This window comes from Gopherus evgoodei, chromosome 2 (genome assembly GCF_007399415.2).
Source record: "Gopherus evgoodei ecotype Sinaloan lineage chromosome 2, rGopEvg1_v1.p, whole genome shotgun sequence".
Lineage (NCBI taxonomy): Eukaryota > Metazoa > Chordata > Testudines > Testudinidae > Gopherus > Gopherus evgoodei.
In genome coordinates, this window is record NC_044323.1 from 283764488 (window position 1) to 283779968 (window position 15481).

The 15481-nt window shown below is 38.3% G+C and overlaps 1 protein-coding gene across 2 annotated transcripts in view; it reads left to right on the forward strand.

Annotated features, from left to right (window-relative positions):
• Positions 1–15481, forward strand: part of KHDRBS3 (KH RNA binding domain containing, signal transduction associated 3) — a 211474-nt gene that overhangs the window by 47033 nt on the left and 148960 nt on the right. The gene's annotated exons all lie outside the window — the stretch shown is intronic.

Genomic DNA, 15481 nt, shown 5'->3' on the forward strand with positions numbered 1-15481 from the left:
GAGGACTGAGTCTAGAGGCAAGCCAGCAATGATTTTGCCAGTACCCCCATCTCAAGACCTACAGGTTCAGCTCCTGTGTGTTCAGAGGAATCATAGAATCGTAGGAGAGGAATGCACCTTGAGAGGTTTTGTAGTCCAGTCTCTTCCACTCATGACATGATTACCTGGACCATCCCTGACAGGCATTTGTCTAACCTGTTCTTACAAATCTCCAATGATGGAGATTCCACAACCACCCTAGGCAATTTATTCCAGTGCTTAACTACCCGGACAGTAAGGAAGTTTTCCCTAATATCTAATCTAAACTGCCCTTCCTGCAATTTAAATCCATTGCTTCTTTTCCTATCCTCAGAGATTAACGAGAACAATTTTCCTCCCTTTTCCTTGTAACACCCTTTTATGTACTTAAACTGTTAGCATATCCCCCCTCAGTCTGCGCTTCTCCACAATAAACAAACCCAGTTTCTTAAATCTTCCCTCACAGGTAATGTTTTCTAGACCTTTAGTAATTTTTGTTGCTCTTCTCTGGACTTTCTCCAATTTGTCTTCATTTTTCCTGAAATGTGGGACCCAGCACTGGACACCAATACTCCAGTTGAGGCCTAACCAGCATGGAGTAGAGTGGAATTACTTCTGTGTCTTGCTAACAACACTTCTGCTAATACATCCCAGAATTATGTTCACTTTTTTTGCAGCAGTGTTGCACTGTTGACTCACATTTAGCTTGTGATCCACTGTGTCTCCCAGATCCCTTTCTGCAGTACTCCTTCCTAGGCAATCATTTCCTATTTTGTGTGTGAGCAACTGGTTGTTTCTTACTAAATGGAGTACTTTGCATTTGTCCTAATTGAATTTCATCCTATTTACTTCAGACCATTTCTCCAATTTGTCCAGATCGTTTTGAATTTTAAGCCTATCCTCCAAAGGATTCTCAACCCCTGCTAGTTTAGTATCATTGGCAAACTTTATAAGTGTGCTCTCTATGCCATTGTTAAATCATTGATGGAGATATTGAACAGACCTGGAGCCAGAACTGATCCCTGCAGGACCCCTGTTGATATGCGCTTCCAGCTTGACTGGGCCACTGATAACTACTCTGAGTGGTTTTCCAACTGGTTATGCACCCATCTTATAGTAGCTCCATCTAGGCTGTATTTCCCTAATTTGTTTATGAGAAGGTCATGTGAGACAGTATCAAAAGTGCCCCCCCCATCCAAAAGACTTTTTACCCTGTCAAAGAAAGCTATTAAAGTATGGTTTGTCTTGGTTTGTTCTGACAAATCCATGCTGAACTGTTACTTATCACCTTATTCTCTTCTAGATGTTCACAAATTGATTGCTTAATTATTTGCTTCATTATCTTTTTGGGTACTGAAGTTAAGCTGACTGGTCTGTACTTCCCCAGGTTGTTCTTATTTCCCTTTTAATAGATTGACACTATATTTGCCCTTTTCCAGTCCTTTGGAATCTCTCCCATTTTCCAGGACTTTTCAGAGATAATCCTAATGGCTCAGATATCTCCTCAGTCAATTCCTTGATTATTCTAGATGTATTTCATCCCGCCCTGGTGACTTGAAGACATCTACATTGTTTAAATAATGTTTAAGTTGTTCTTTCCCTATATTAGCCTCTGATCCTACCTCATTTTCATTGGCATTCTTTAAGTTAAATGTCCAATTCCTACTAAACTTTTTGGTGAAAACTGAAATAAAAAAGTCATTTAGCACTTCTGCCATTTTCATATTTTCTGTTATTATTTTTCTCCCCTCATTGAGTAACTGGCCTAACTTTTCCTTGGTTTTCCTCTTGCTTCTAATGTATTTGTAGAATGTTTTCTTGTTACTTTGTGTCTTTAGCTAGTTGAATCTCATTTTGTGTCTTGGCCTTTCTAATTTTGTCCCTTGTGTTATTGGTTTATATTTATTTTTAGTAATTTAACCTAGTTTCCACTTTTTGTAGGACTCTTTTGTGTTTCAGATAATTGAAGATCTCCTGTTAAGACAGGTGGTCTCTTGCTATACTTTCTGTCTTTCCTACGTAGTAGGATAGTTTGTTTTGTGCCCTTAATAATGTCTCTTTTTTGAAAAACTGCCAACTCTCTTGAACTGTTTTTCTCCTTAGGCTTGCTTCCCATGAGATCTTATTTACCAACTCCCTCAGTTTGTTAAAGTCTCCCTTCTTGAAATCCATTCTCTTTATTGTGCTGTTTTCCCTCCTATCATTCCTTAGAACAGGGGTCAGCAACCTTTCAGAAGTGGTGTGCCGAGTCTTCATTTATTCACTCTAATTTAAGGTTTCGCGTGCCGGTAATACATTTTAACATTTTTAGGTCTCTTTCTATAAGTCTATAATATAGAACTAAACTATTGTTGTATGTAAAGTAAATAAGGTTTTCAAAATGTTTAAGAAGCTTCTTTTAAAATTAAATTAGAATGCAGAGCCCCTACGACCGGTGGCCAGGACCGGGGCAGTGTGAGTGCTACTGAAAATCAGCTCACGTGCCGCCTTTGGCACATGTGCCATAGGTTGCCTACCCCTGCCTTAGAATCATGAACAACTGTATCGTTCCATGATCATTTTCCCCAATACTGCCTTCCACTTTCAAATTTTCAGCCAGTTCTTTCCTATTTGTCAAAATCAAATCTAGAACAGCGTCTCTTCTTGTGTCTTTCTCTACTCTCTGAAATGAAAATTATCTCCAGTATATTCCAAAAACGTATTGGATAATCTGTGCCCTGCTGTGTTGTTTTCTGAAGAGATGTCTGGGTAGTTCAAGTCCCCCTTTACCACTAAGTCTGGTGTTTTGGATGATTTTGTTTATGAAAAGCATCATCCACCTGGTCTGCCTGGTTAGGTGGTCTGTGGAAGACCCTTAGCATGATATCACCCTTGTTTTTTTCCCTTTTGTCCTTATCCAGGGGCTTTCAACAAGTCTGTCTCATATTTCCATCTGAACTTAAGTCCAAGTGTATACATTTTTGATACATAAGGCAACACCTCCTCTCTTTTTTCCCTGCCTGTCCTTCCTGAGCAAGCTGTAACTTTTTGTACCATTATTTGAGTTCTGTGTATTATCCTATCAATTCTGTGTTGCCAACTATGTCAGTTGTGTTTATTAACTAGCATTTCTGGTTATTCCTGCTTATTCCCCATACTTCTCGCATTTAGGATGCAGACATCTGAGATAGTGATTTGATTTTCCCCTATGTTCTCTCTTGTTGCTGCTATAACGACCCATGCTTCCCCCAGATTCTGACTCTTCTCTTTTTGACCGACTTTCCTGGGGACTTTTGTCTTCTGCTTCCATCGAACCTAGTTTAAAGCCGTCCTCACTAGGTTAGCCAGTTTGTATGCAAAGATGTTCTTCCCCTTCCATGGTAGCAGTCCTTCTTCCCTGAACAATATTCTGTGGTCCAGGAAGCCAAAGTCCTCCAAGTGAAGCCATCTTCACTGTCAGGCATTCACCTGCAGGAAACTGATTCCCCATAGGACTTGGAAATTGGATCCATTGTGTCCTTATCTGAGCTTGCCCTACAGCTCTAGTGGAGTGCTTGTCTGCTGTAGTACAGTTCACAGCCTCAGCATTTTATGAGTCATTGGCATTCTCAGAATTGGTCCCACATCCTTACTGATGGCTCTTCTGGATTCCTTGGGGCTCCCTTCCACAATCCAGAACATTTCTGCTCCCTTACCGCACCTCAGTATCAATCAGACACTGGCAGCATTTAAAGGAAGGTCACCATCTTGTTATACTTTGATTTGTCATAGCAGTTACTTGAATTTCTTTAATAGAGGCATTTTTGTCTTTTCAGCTCTTAGATCCTTTATAGCATCTGGTCTTTTATATAGAGCTTCCATTGAAGTCAATGATGGATGTATAAAGAAAGCAGGATTGGGCTCTTCTTTGTTTACTTCTATCTGAAATAGAGACAGTTGCAGTTATTTACATAAATATAAGATGGTTGGCTGGACTTAGCATAGTGTCAAGTGAAAGTTTTCTGATCTTGAAGAATGCAAGTAAAACTGATATTTCCTTTGGTGGCTTCCAGACAAGGATACATATTGTTTGTTGCTGATCCTGCTTACTTTAAATATTCTCTCTAGTGAATTTGTTTCAGTTCTAAACTGTAATGTAAAAAATGATATGAAACTGTATCTTCCCTGTGGTTATACTAAAGCCACAATCCTGCAAAAATTTAATTATGTGTGTAATCATGTGCACTGTGTGTAGCATGGGTTCTCAAACTGGGGATTGTGACCCCTTAGGGAGTCACAAGGCTGCCAGAATTTATAATAGTGCTAAATATTTTTAAAGTGTTTAATTTATAAAGGAGGGGGGTCACATTCAGAAGCTTGCAGTGTGAAAGGAATCACCAGTACAAAACTTTGAGAACCATGAGTGTGTAGGCAGTTTGCAATCAGTTGCTTAACCTTTCTGCTAAAGTTAAAACTTTGAAAAAGGAGATTTAAGGACTGTGTATCCAGGGAAAGCTTTCTAACAGGTTTAAAACTGATTCAGCTAACACGATTTTAAAATTGGTTAGAGCTAATATATTCCCAGTTTAGTTGGCTTTCAGCAGCTTGACATATGTTTATGTTTCAAATGATCTTAAGAATAAGGTGATCTTGAATCTGGTGAGTGGGGGAGGGCAGTAAAAGTGGATTTGGATGCCTTAAATCAATTTGGTATCATGAGACCATTATAATGCATAGACTGCGTAGACTGTCGGTCCTTCATCAGTTGAGACTTAGCTGATCACAACATGTCTTCCAATCTTCTCTTGCTCTGACCATCCTTTGCCATGCTTGTCCATATGGTGGATGAGGCTTTTTTCAAACAACTAACAAAATCATCCAAAGCCCAAGATTTGGTGGTGATGGGGGACTTCAACTATCCAGATACATGTTGGGAAAATAACACCGCAGGGCACAGACTATCCAATAAGTTCCTGGACTGCATTGCAGACAACTTTTTATTTCAGAAAGTTGAAAAAGCTACTAGGGGGGAAGCTGTTCTAGACTTGATTTTAACCAATAGGGAGGAACTTGTTGAGAATTTGAAAGTAGAAGGAAGCTTGGGTGAAAGTGATCATGAAATCATAGAATTTGCAATTCTAAGGAAGGGTAGAAAGGAGTACAGCAGAATAGAGACAATGGATTTCAGGAAGGCGGATTTTGGTAAGCTCAGAGAGCTGATAGGCAAGGTCCCATGGGAGTTAAGACTGAGGGGAAAAACAACTGAGGAAAGTTGGCAGTTTTTCAAAGGGACGCTATTAAGGGCCCAAAAGCAAGTTATTCCGATGGTTAGGAAAGATAGAAAATGTGGCAAAAGACCACCTTGGCTTACCCTTGAGATCTTGCGTGACCTACAAAATAAAAAGGCGTCATATAAAAAATGGAAACTAGGTCAGATCACGAAGGATGAATATAGGCAAATAACACAGGAATGCAGAGGCAAGATTAGAAAAGCAAAGGCACAAAATGAACTCAAACTAGCTATGGGAATAAAGGGAAACAAGAAGACTTTTTATCAATACATTAGAAGCAAGAGGAAGACTAAGGACAGGGTAGGCCCACTGCTCAATGAGGAGGGGGTAACAGTAACGGGAGACTTGGAAATGGCAGAGATGCTTAATGACTTCTTTGTTTCGGTCTTCACTGAGAAGTCTGAAGGAATGTCTAATATAGTGAATGCTTACGGGAAGAGGGTAGGTTTAGAAGAGAAAATAAGGAAAGAGCAAGTAAAAAATCACTTAGAAAAGTTAGATGCCTGCAAGTCACCAGGGCCTGATGAAATGCATCCTAGAATACTCAAGGAGTTAATAGAGGAGGTATCTGAGCCTCTAGCTATTATCTTTGGGAAATCATGGGAGACGGGGGAGATTCCAGAAGACTGGAAGGGGGCAAATATAGTGCCAATCTATAAAAAGGGAAATAAAAACAACCCAGGAAACTACAGACCAGTTAGTTTAACTTCTGTGCCAGGGAAGATAATGGAGCAGGTAATCAAAGAAATCATCTGCAAACACTTGGAAGGTGGTAAGGTGATAGGGAATAGCCAGCATGGATTTGTAAAGAACAAATCGTGTCAAACTAATCTGATAGCGTTCTTTGATAGGATAACGAGCCTTGTGGATAAGGGAGAAGCGGTGGATGTGATATACCTAGACTTTAGTAAGGCATTTGATACAGTTTCGCATGATATTCTTATAGATAAGCTAGGAAAGTACAATTTAGATGGGGCTACTATAAGGTGGGTGCATAACTGGCTGGATAACCGTACTCAGAGAGTAGTTGTTAATGGCTCCCAATCCTGCTGGAAAGGTATAACAAGTGGGGTTCCGCAGGGGTCTGTTTTGGGACCGGTTCTGTTCAATATCTTCATCAACGATTTAGATGTTGGCATAGAAAGTACGCTTATTAAGTTTGCGGACGATACCAAACTGGGAGGGATTGCAACTGCTCTGGAGGACAGGGTCAAAATTCAAAATGATCTGGACAAATTGGAGAAATGGTCTGAGGTAAACAGGATGAAGTTCAATAAAGATAAATGCAAAGTGCTCCACTTAGGAAGGAACAATCAGTTTCACACATACAGAATGGGAAGAGACTGTCTAGGAAGGAGTATGGCAGAAAGAGATCTAGGGGTCATAGTGGACCACAAGCTTAGTATGAGTGAACAGTGTGATACTGTTGCAAAAAAAGCAAATGTGATTCTGGGATGCATTAACAGGTGTGTTGTAAACAAGACACGAGAAGTCATTCTTCCGCTTTACTCTGCGCTGGTTAGGCCTCAACTGGAGTATTGTGTCCAGTTCTGGGCACCACATTTCAAGAAAGATGTGGAGAAATTGGAGAGGGTCCAGAGAAGAGCAACAAGAATGATTAAAGGTCTTGAGAACATGACCTATGAAGGAAGGCTGAAGGAATTGGGTTTGTTTAGTTTGGAAAAGAGAAGACTGAGAGGGGACCTGATAGCAGTTTTCAGGTATCTAAAAGGGTGTCATCAGAAGGAGGGAGAAAACTTGTTCACCTTAGCCTCCAATGGTAGAACAAGAAGCAATGGACTTAAACTGCAGCAAGGGAGATTTAGGTTGGACATTAGGAAAAAGTTCCTAACTGTCAGGGTAGTTAAACACTGGAATAGATTGCCTAGGGAAGTTGTGGAATCTCCATCGCTGGAGATATTTAAGAGTAGGTTAGATAAATGTCTCTCTGGGATGGTCTAGACAGTATTTGGTCCTGCCATGAGGGCAGGGGACTGGACTCGATGACCTCTCGAGGTCCCTTCCAGTCCTAGAGTCTATGAGTCTATGAGTCTATATCTCCTGTTAGGAAATCATCCCACCTCTTTGGAGGCCAACCACATGGCCGTTTCTGTTCTTGTGGATACCACTCGGATATAGCTGTGGCCCATCTGTTACTGAGTCAGGCCACATGTCCCGCCCACCACATTTTGCTGAGCCTGCTTTCAACAATGTTTCACACTCCAGACTACTGCCTAATTATCTTGTGGGGATGTGATCACGGTGCAAAATGCCCAAAATGTTCATTCCATCGCCCTCTGTGTGACAGACAGTTGCTCTTCTTTAGTCTTTGTCAGTGACCATGTTTCACTGCCATAAAACATCGCTGGAAGAATGGTCAAGTTGAAAAAGATTCATACTAGTTGTTTTGCTGATCTTTCCTTGGAGGATGTCCTTGCTGACATTGATATTGCTGTTTGATACTCCCCTCTGAATCCCCATCAACAGAGGTGTGAAACAAGGAGATACAGTTTCACCAAAATTATTCACAGCCTGTCTTGAATTGGTTTTTGAATGAGCAGACTTGAAAGGTGGGATTAATATCAGTGGCAAGCAGCTAAACCATCTCAGGTTCGCAGATGATATAGTGCTGATAGCCGAAAATACACCCCAGCTTGAGAGAATGCTTAAAGAACTGAACGTGAAAAGTAGTCAGGTCAGATTAAAAATGAATCAGTCAAAAACAAAATACATAAGATCAGATATTCTGCCAAGAACCCAAATAACTCTTGGAGGAGAGCAGATCCAAGAGGTTGATAAATACATTTATTTGGGCCAGGAAGTCAACATACGCCACGATCAGAAAGGCGAGCTGTCACGCAGAAAAAAAGCTGGATGGTGCGCATTCAGTGACATCAAGGACCATTCTAATATCTTTGTTAAAACTGACTTAAGTCCCACATTTGTATATTATATATATTATCACTTGGATATTAATTGTAAAGTGCTTTTGGGTCAGTAGACAGAAGATATTTTTAAAAAGTACTTATTTCGTATCTGGATCTGATCCTGAAGTGTTGAAATGTGGGACTGGACCAGTTAATAGTTATAATTGTCACTCAAATTACAGTTTTTTTCAGTACTTCCTTAAACTGTTGACTATCTTATTCTCTCTTGTCCATTTTAGTGTGTTCAGTCATGTCCGTTGCTATACCGTGTTAACAAATTTTCAGTCATTTCCTTTTAGAAGCTCTGAATTCACGCTGTTTTTTTTTTTAATAAAAAAGAGTACTAGCCCTGCTGACATTTTACATTATGTAAAGTGGTTAGGTTTTCTGCAACAGAAGTTTGTTGAAGAGTCTTGTATTTTATGGCCACTGTACCTGTTGTTTGAAAATAATAGTGATGTGATTTCTTTTTTTCAGGCTTGCATATACAAAACTTGTTCTCACAATTATTTTTGTTATTCATAATTGAGCTGTAAGCACAGCACCAGTAGTTTTATGAAAACCTAGACATAAGTCTCTTGTGAAGCTCACACTGATTCACATCTTATCAAGGTCCAGCAGCAAGTATTGTTATGCTTTTTCATGTAAGAGAGCAGAGTTGGCAATTGCATGTATTCAGCATCTCATTAAGCCTACAGGCTCTTTCTGGTAACTAAGATGAATACAGCACATATATATGGTTGTTGAACAATGTTAGAGAGACTGAATAAAAACTTCAGTTTATTGATGTAAGAACCTCCCTTTTAGATTAGGAGACACATTTTAGCTTTCACCCTTGCATCTGTCATGTTGAAAAAAATAGTCCTCATGGCACTAGGGGTTGAAACATCTTTTGGATCTTGCTTAGGAGCTATAATATTATAAGTGAGTTGGAAAACATTGCATTGGGAATTCAATTTTGTGCAATATAGTTTGACTGAACTGCCTACAAAAGAACAGAGTACAGCAGTATCTTCTTCAAATTTGAGTTTTACTTTTTGGCCTTAGACTAAGGATGATGATGACAATTAAACAGATAAAGGCAGAGCGTCATTTTTAATATTGCTTAGACTTTTAAGTATTACAAACCATTTAAATTGGAAATAATATGTCCGACTATTGTAGTTCTCTGATAGGAAGATTAATTCTAATTTGAGATTAAAGTTAAAGAAGTCTACTTTACCATTATCTGATATATTCAATAATGTCAAATTGTGTCATATGGGTTAATCGGCAAGCAATCATTGCTTAGCCTTCTCTGCTGTGGATAAAAAAACACACATAATTATTCATTCAGCTGAATTCCTAGACTAATGCAAATGCTACATCTATGGCCTAAGAACATGGGATTTTAATCCCTTGGCATTATCAGAAGCCTTAATCACATGTTCATTTATTATTTCTGAACAACGAGACTGCACTGTCTCACAAAGCTGAGTAGTACAGAATGTAATCTTAGGATTAGGGAAAGGCAAATCCTCCTATCTGTACGACCTTGAAAATCTGATTGGATTTGCTCTTTGGACTGGCATAGTTTTCCCCAATTAAGTTAAGCTTGATATACATGAATGATATTTGTCAAATGAGTCTTGTATATCTTATGAATGTATACTCTGATGCTAAAACTTTTGGTGTTCATGATTTCCTGAAAGGGGTTAGAAGTGGGAAGAAATGAACAGAAAGAGAAGAAAAGATAAAGGTAAAAATAAAGATAAACTGGCTCTGGCATGCATAATAATTTTTTCTATGTTTCTTTAGTGATACAACAGCCAACAGGACATTTTTTTAATGTTCTTTCAGAATCAGATTCAATTTTATGATATTATCATGAACTAACACAACTCTTGGAACAGCAGTTTATTATTAATCTGTTAAACCAGAGCAGTATAAGAAGTCTTTCATGGTTTGTTGTTTTTAGCACTAACATGGTTACTATTGGGGGAAGGTTTACTATTACTGGAAGAAGAGTAATAGAAGTAGTTAATACAAGAGGTATCTGAGCCTCTAGCTATTATCTTTGGGAAATCATGGGAGACGGGAGATTCCAGAAGATTGGAAGGGGGCAAATATAGTGCCCATCTATAAAAAAGGAAATAAAAACAACCCAGGAAACTACAGACCAGTTAGTTTAACTTCTGTGCCAGGGAAGATAATGGAGCAGGTAATCAAAGAAATCATCTGCAAACACTTGGAAGGTGGTAAGGTGACAGGGAATAGCCAGCATGGATTTGTAAAGAACAAATAGTGTCAAACTAATCTGATAGCATCCTTTGATAGGATAACGAGCCTTATGGATAAGGGAGAAGCGGTGGATGTGATATACCTAGACTTTAGTAAGGCATTTGATACAGTCTCGCATGATATTCTTATAGATAAACTAGGAAAGTACAATTTAGATGGGGCTACTATAAGGTGGGTGCATAACTGGCTGGATAACCATACTCAAAGAGTAGTTGTTAATGGCTCCCAATCCTGCTGGAAAGGTATAACAAGTGGGGTTCTGCAGGGGTCTGTTTTGGGACCGGTTCTGTTCAATATCTTCATCAACGATTTAGATGTTGGCATAGAAAGTACGCTTATTAAGTTTGCGGACGATACCAAACTGGGAGGGATTGCAACTGCTTTGGAGGACAGGGTCAAAATTCAAAATGATCTGGACAAATTGGAGAAATGGTCTGAGGTAAACAGGATGAAGTTCAATAAAGATAAATGCAAAGTGCTCTAACTAGGAAGGAACAATCAGTTTCACACATACAGAATGGGAAGAGACTGTCTAGGAAGGAGTATGGCAGAAAGAGATCTAGGGGTCATAGTAGACCACAAGCTTAATATGAGTCAACAGTGTGATACTGTTGCAAAAAAAGCAAACGTGATTCTGGGATGCATTAACAGGTATGTTGTAAACAAGACACGAGAAGTCATTCTTCCGCTTTACTCTGCGCTGGTTAGGCGTCAACTGGAGTATTGTGTCCAGCTCTGGGCACCGCATTTCAAGAAAGATGTGGAGAAATTGGAGAGGGTCCAGAGAAGAGCAACAAGAATGATTAAAGGTCTTGAGAACATGACCTATGAAGGAAGGCTGAAGGAATTGGGTTTGTTTAGTTTGGAAAAGAGAAGACTGAGAGGGGACATGATAGCAGTTTTCAGGTATCTAAAAGGGTGTCATCAGAAGGAGGGAGAAAACTTGTTCACCTTAGCCTCCAATGATAGAACAAGAAGCAATGGGCTTAAACTGCAGCAAGGGAGATTTAGGTTGGACATTAGGAAAAAGTTCCTAACTGTCAGGGTAGTTAAACACTGGAATAGATTGTCTAGGGAAGTTGTGGAATCTCCATCTCTGGAGATATTTAAGAGTAGGTTAGATAAATGTCTATTAGGGATGGTCTAGACAGTATTTGGTCCTGCCATGAGGGCAGGGGACTGGACTCGATGACCTCTCGAGGTCCCTTCCAGTCCTAGAGTCTATGAGTCTATGAGTCATTTTAGGAAAAAAACGGACTATGGCAATTTCAAAAGAACATCTGTTATTTATCATCAAGTTATGAGTGGCCCTTTATGGGTTTACAAAATAGTTTTATTGAGGCTAAGAAAAAACTTGAAAAACATTGCGAAAGCAGGACAGGTAGGATAGGTCAAATGGCTGGTCAATAAAATGTACATTGATATGCCCTGCTCTGAACAGAAATGCTAATATTCAGACGAATCAATGAATTTATTTTCACTTATCTGTGACGGATCATAATTAATTCAAAATATGTGTCATTGGTGAATAAATACAGTATCTTAAAGCTACCTGTTTTTATAGCATTTTATTTCCCAGATAATACATGTTTTTACTCATATCAACTTAAATCTAATTTAGAAATTTAAAATATTTGAAGTAGAACTAATTACAATATAAATTACATGTCAACAAATATTAAGTGGATTGATTGTCGTTAAAGTGAGGTACTTGAGAATGCTGAGTTCATATATATTCATTACTCTTCATTATGTAAAGTCAAATCTCATTTTTTAAGAAAATACCATATTTTACACAGTGCTCATGATGGTAGGGAACTAATCCCAATATCTATTGAATAGCAAACATAGGTATTGTGTAAGCAGCTCTTGATCAGACTGCTGATTATTTTCAGTTGTGTGATTTTTGTTGTTGTTTGCCATCAGTGTACATAAAAGCCTAGAGTAAACCACGATTCATTGCAAAAGTAGATTTTAAAGTTTTAATACAAGTCCTTTCTGATTTGGTTTTGAACTAGTTAAATTTGCTTGTTGGCCTGGGAAAAGAGAAATAAATCTCATGTCATTTGTTCAATTGGGTGCAACAGTGCATGACTTCTACTAATTAAAGCTGAAGAAAACAAACCTCAGTTTTTATTTGTTTATGCTGAGATGAGTAACCTTTTTAATATCAAGAAAAAACATGACTGTTTACAGGTTAGTTCACCTGCAGAGATAAACGTCAGATAAGTTAAATTTACTAGAAAATAAATTATTCTACGAATTAAAGTAACTTGAAATGTGTTTCTTACATATAATCAATTAATACATCAGTTTCATAATCGGAAGTCACTGCAAATTTAACTTACTCCTGCACAGTACATGCCCAGAGTCTCAATTTTGAGTGGCACTTTTATCTCAGTCAAACAAACAAACAAACAAACTAAAAAAACAGGTAAAGGTGTACATTGGATACCTTTTGTTTTACTTACCACCTCTAAGCAATTTCTAGTAAAAATTGTTATGCAGAAGAGGGGAAATAATCAAATCTGAGGATTATATATTATTTCTATTATTGTAGTTAATTTGTTTCATTCACAGGCAATAAATGCATAGGCAAAAAATTATATTACGAACAATTAATATACATCGTATTGTCATTTCTTGCATGAGATGTTATGTCAGTAAAATGGGACCAGTATTGAATAACTGAAGTCTTTTAAATGATAAGAAAGCTTTGGGTTTGAGTCTGCAGTTTATGTATCTTTAGTATGTTGTCTTTGATGTTCCAATTAACACATGCATGTCACACATTTCCTCCCACTTTTTTCATATTAAATATTGCAAAATTTATTTTAATTGAGTAAACAACCTCTTAAAATTTTTTGTAATACGCGGACCTTATTAGCGGAGTGATATATAACATAGCTGATGATAATGAAATTTACCTTGCTTGGAACAAGGGCATTATAGCTAGTTTCTTTTCATATCGTATAAATCTTTCGCCTTTTACTTTAGAGAGTAATACACTCAACATGTGAATCTGGAGATCAAAAGCTGTAAAAAGCAAAAGTTTTATAACTTTAAATGGATCATTAAACTTTAATCTTCCTATAACCTAAATTCCTCATTGTTGTATATGTGCACTCTTGCCAATTTCACCTGAAAGTAAATTTCAAGGTAAGTTTACATTTGACTCAGTTGTACAAATGCACTAGGTCTTTAAAAGTAAAGAGATAGCCAACAGATATTTGTGACGCCTAAAAATAGGGTTTTTGTTGTTGTTGTTTTGTTTTGATGTATTAACGTTTTGGCTACTAAAATAAATTTTAAACTTTGAAGCACGCTCTATCAGAAATTTTTGTCTTCATTTGTGAATCATGTTTTTGTTTAATTTGTAAGATCATGATACGAAATTAACATAGATAATAAGCATAAGAGTATTTATTTCCTACTTTGTGTGTTTGCTATGTGAAAGTGTATTCTAAAAATAAAAAAACAGAGTGAAATTTCAGTAGCGAGGAAAAATGTGAGTTGATTAATCTATTTTAGCTGTCCCTCAAATTTTATTGCAGTGATGAACAAGAATGATTCCTTTTAATTTTTTTTCTATTAGCAGTAAAAGAGAGAAATCACTCAAACAAATTAATCTGTGAGACTGTTCCTTGAAGACGCTCTGGTTCTCTAAGTAGTTTTTAAATAATTCAGAGTTTTGCGTTGACCCAAAGCAAAAATGTGGGGAAGAAACAAAACTCTGATTCTGCATTACTGTTGTCATTAGCTTTGCTGTTTAATTCAGTGGGTGTAGAATCAAGCCTATATTGAATAAATACTTAACAGGTCTTTTGATACATGTTGTTCCTGTTGACAAACAAAAGTTATGGTAATGTCCATCAGTTTGCAGAGGGGTTAACTGACAAAGGCTCCTGATCTAATATAACATCATGGGGGAGAGTGACCCTATGCGTATATGGAGCACTCAAAAATCAGCTGGGCTCTGGGTGGGCACTGGACTCCACATCTGGTTAACGTAGTGCAAGATAAGGGTTTAGGGCTCTAGTACTGCAAAGATTTAAGCACATGCAAAGCTTTACACTTTGTTTGTTTTAAAGGAGACTGTGCTAAAGTAACATGGAAAATGTAATGAGAGACCATAAATGTGGATGCGGAAACAACATCCTCAGAATGTTCAAAAACATGAAAAGTGAATGTGTTTCTAAGCATCATGCACAGGAATGTTACCATCTGTACTTTAACTTCAATCCTAGACTTTTGGACTTGGCATGTGGTTATTTGTTTTGGTACTTTGTAGCTTTAAACATTGGAAAGATTGTTTTTACTTCTTCTGGAGGTTAACAGTAATGTGTTTAAGTAGATGTCAGACCTATATAGTGGAGGATATAACTCCATTACAACTCTTGTTAAAATGTATGTTGGGAATAGGGAGTGGATTATGGAGGGACAAGAGAATTAAACTTTAAATATATTCAATATTGTAATGGGGCACTCACCTCAAGTATCCCCTAGCAGCTAGGTGTGGTGCTGTAACTGTTTCCCCTACTTGTGGAGCCCCCTGTTGGTTGCCAATGTCACTAAGCATGTCTTCAGTCGTTCAGCCCTCTGGCCAAGTCACACCATCAAAATGGAGCCCGTCTGGGATAGCAAAACATTTGCCAAACTGTCTTCACCAGGGTCTTCAATCCCTATCTTTGGGCCCTTTAAATCCAACTCTTCTAATGGACCCTTGTCCTCTTCTTGGGGCTTAGGCCACTTTGCTAGTGGCTGGTGTGGGAACCTGGGTCCACCCACTACTTCAAGTTCCAACCCAGGCAGACCCACATACTGCTTCATTTAATTAGTTGCTGTTGCAGTCTCTGGGCCTCTTCCTACTTGGTCCCTTTACCGCTATCTGTTTACCTTAGGGTTAGCATTCTCAGGTTCTCTCTCTCCCAGATTTAGTGCAAACAGCCCATCAAGCTCTTCTGGCCAGAATAGAGCATCCTCCCTTGCCCCTCTAGCCCTAGCCAG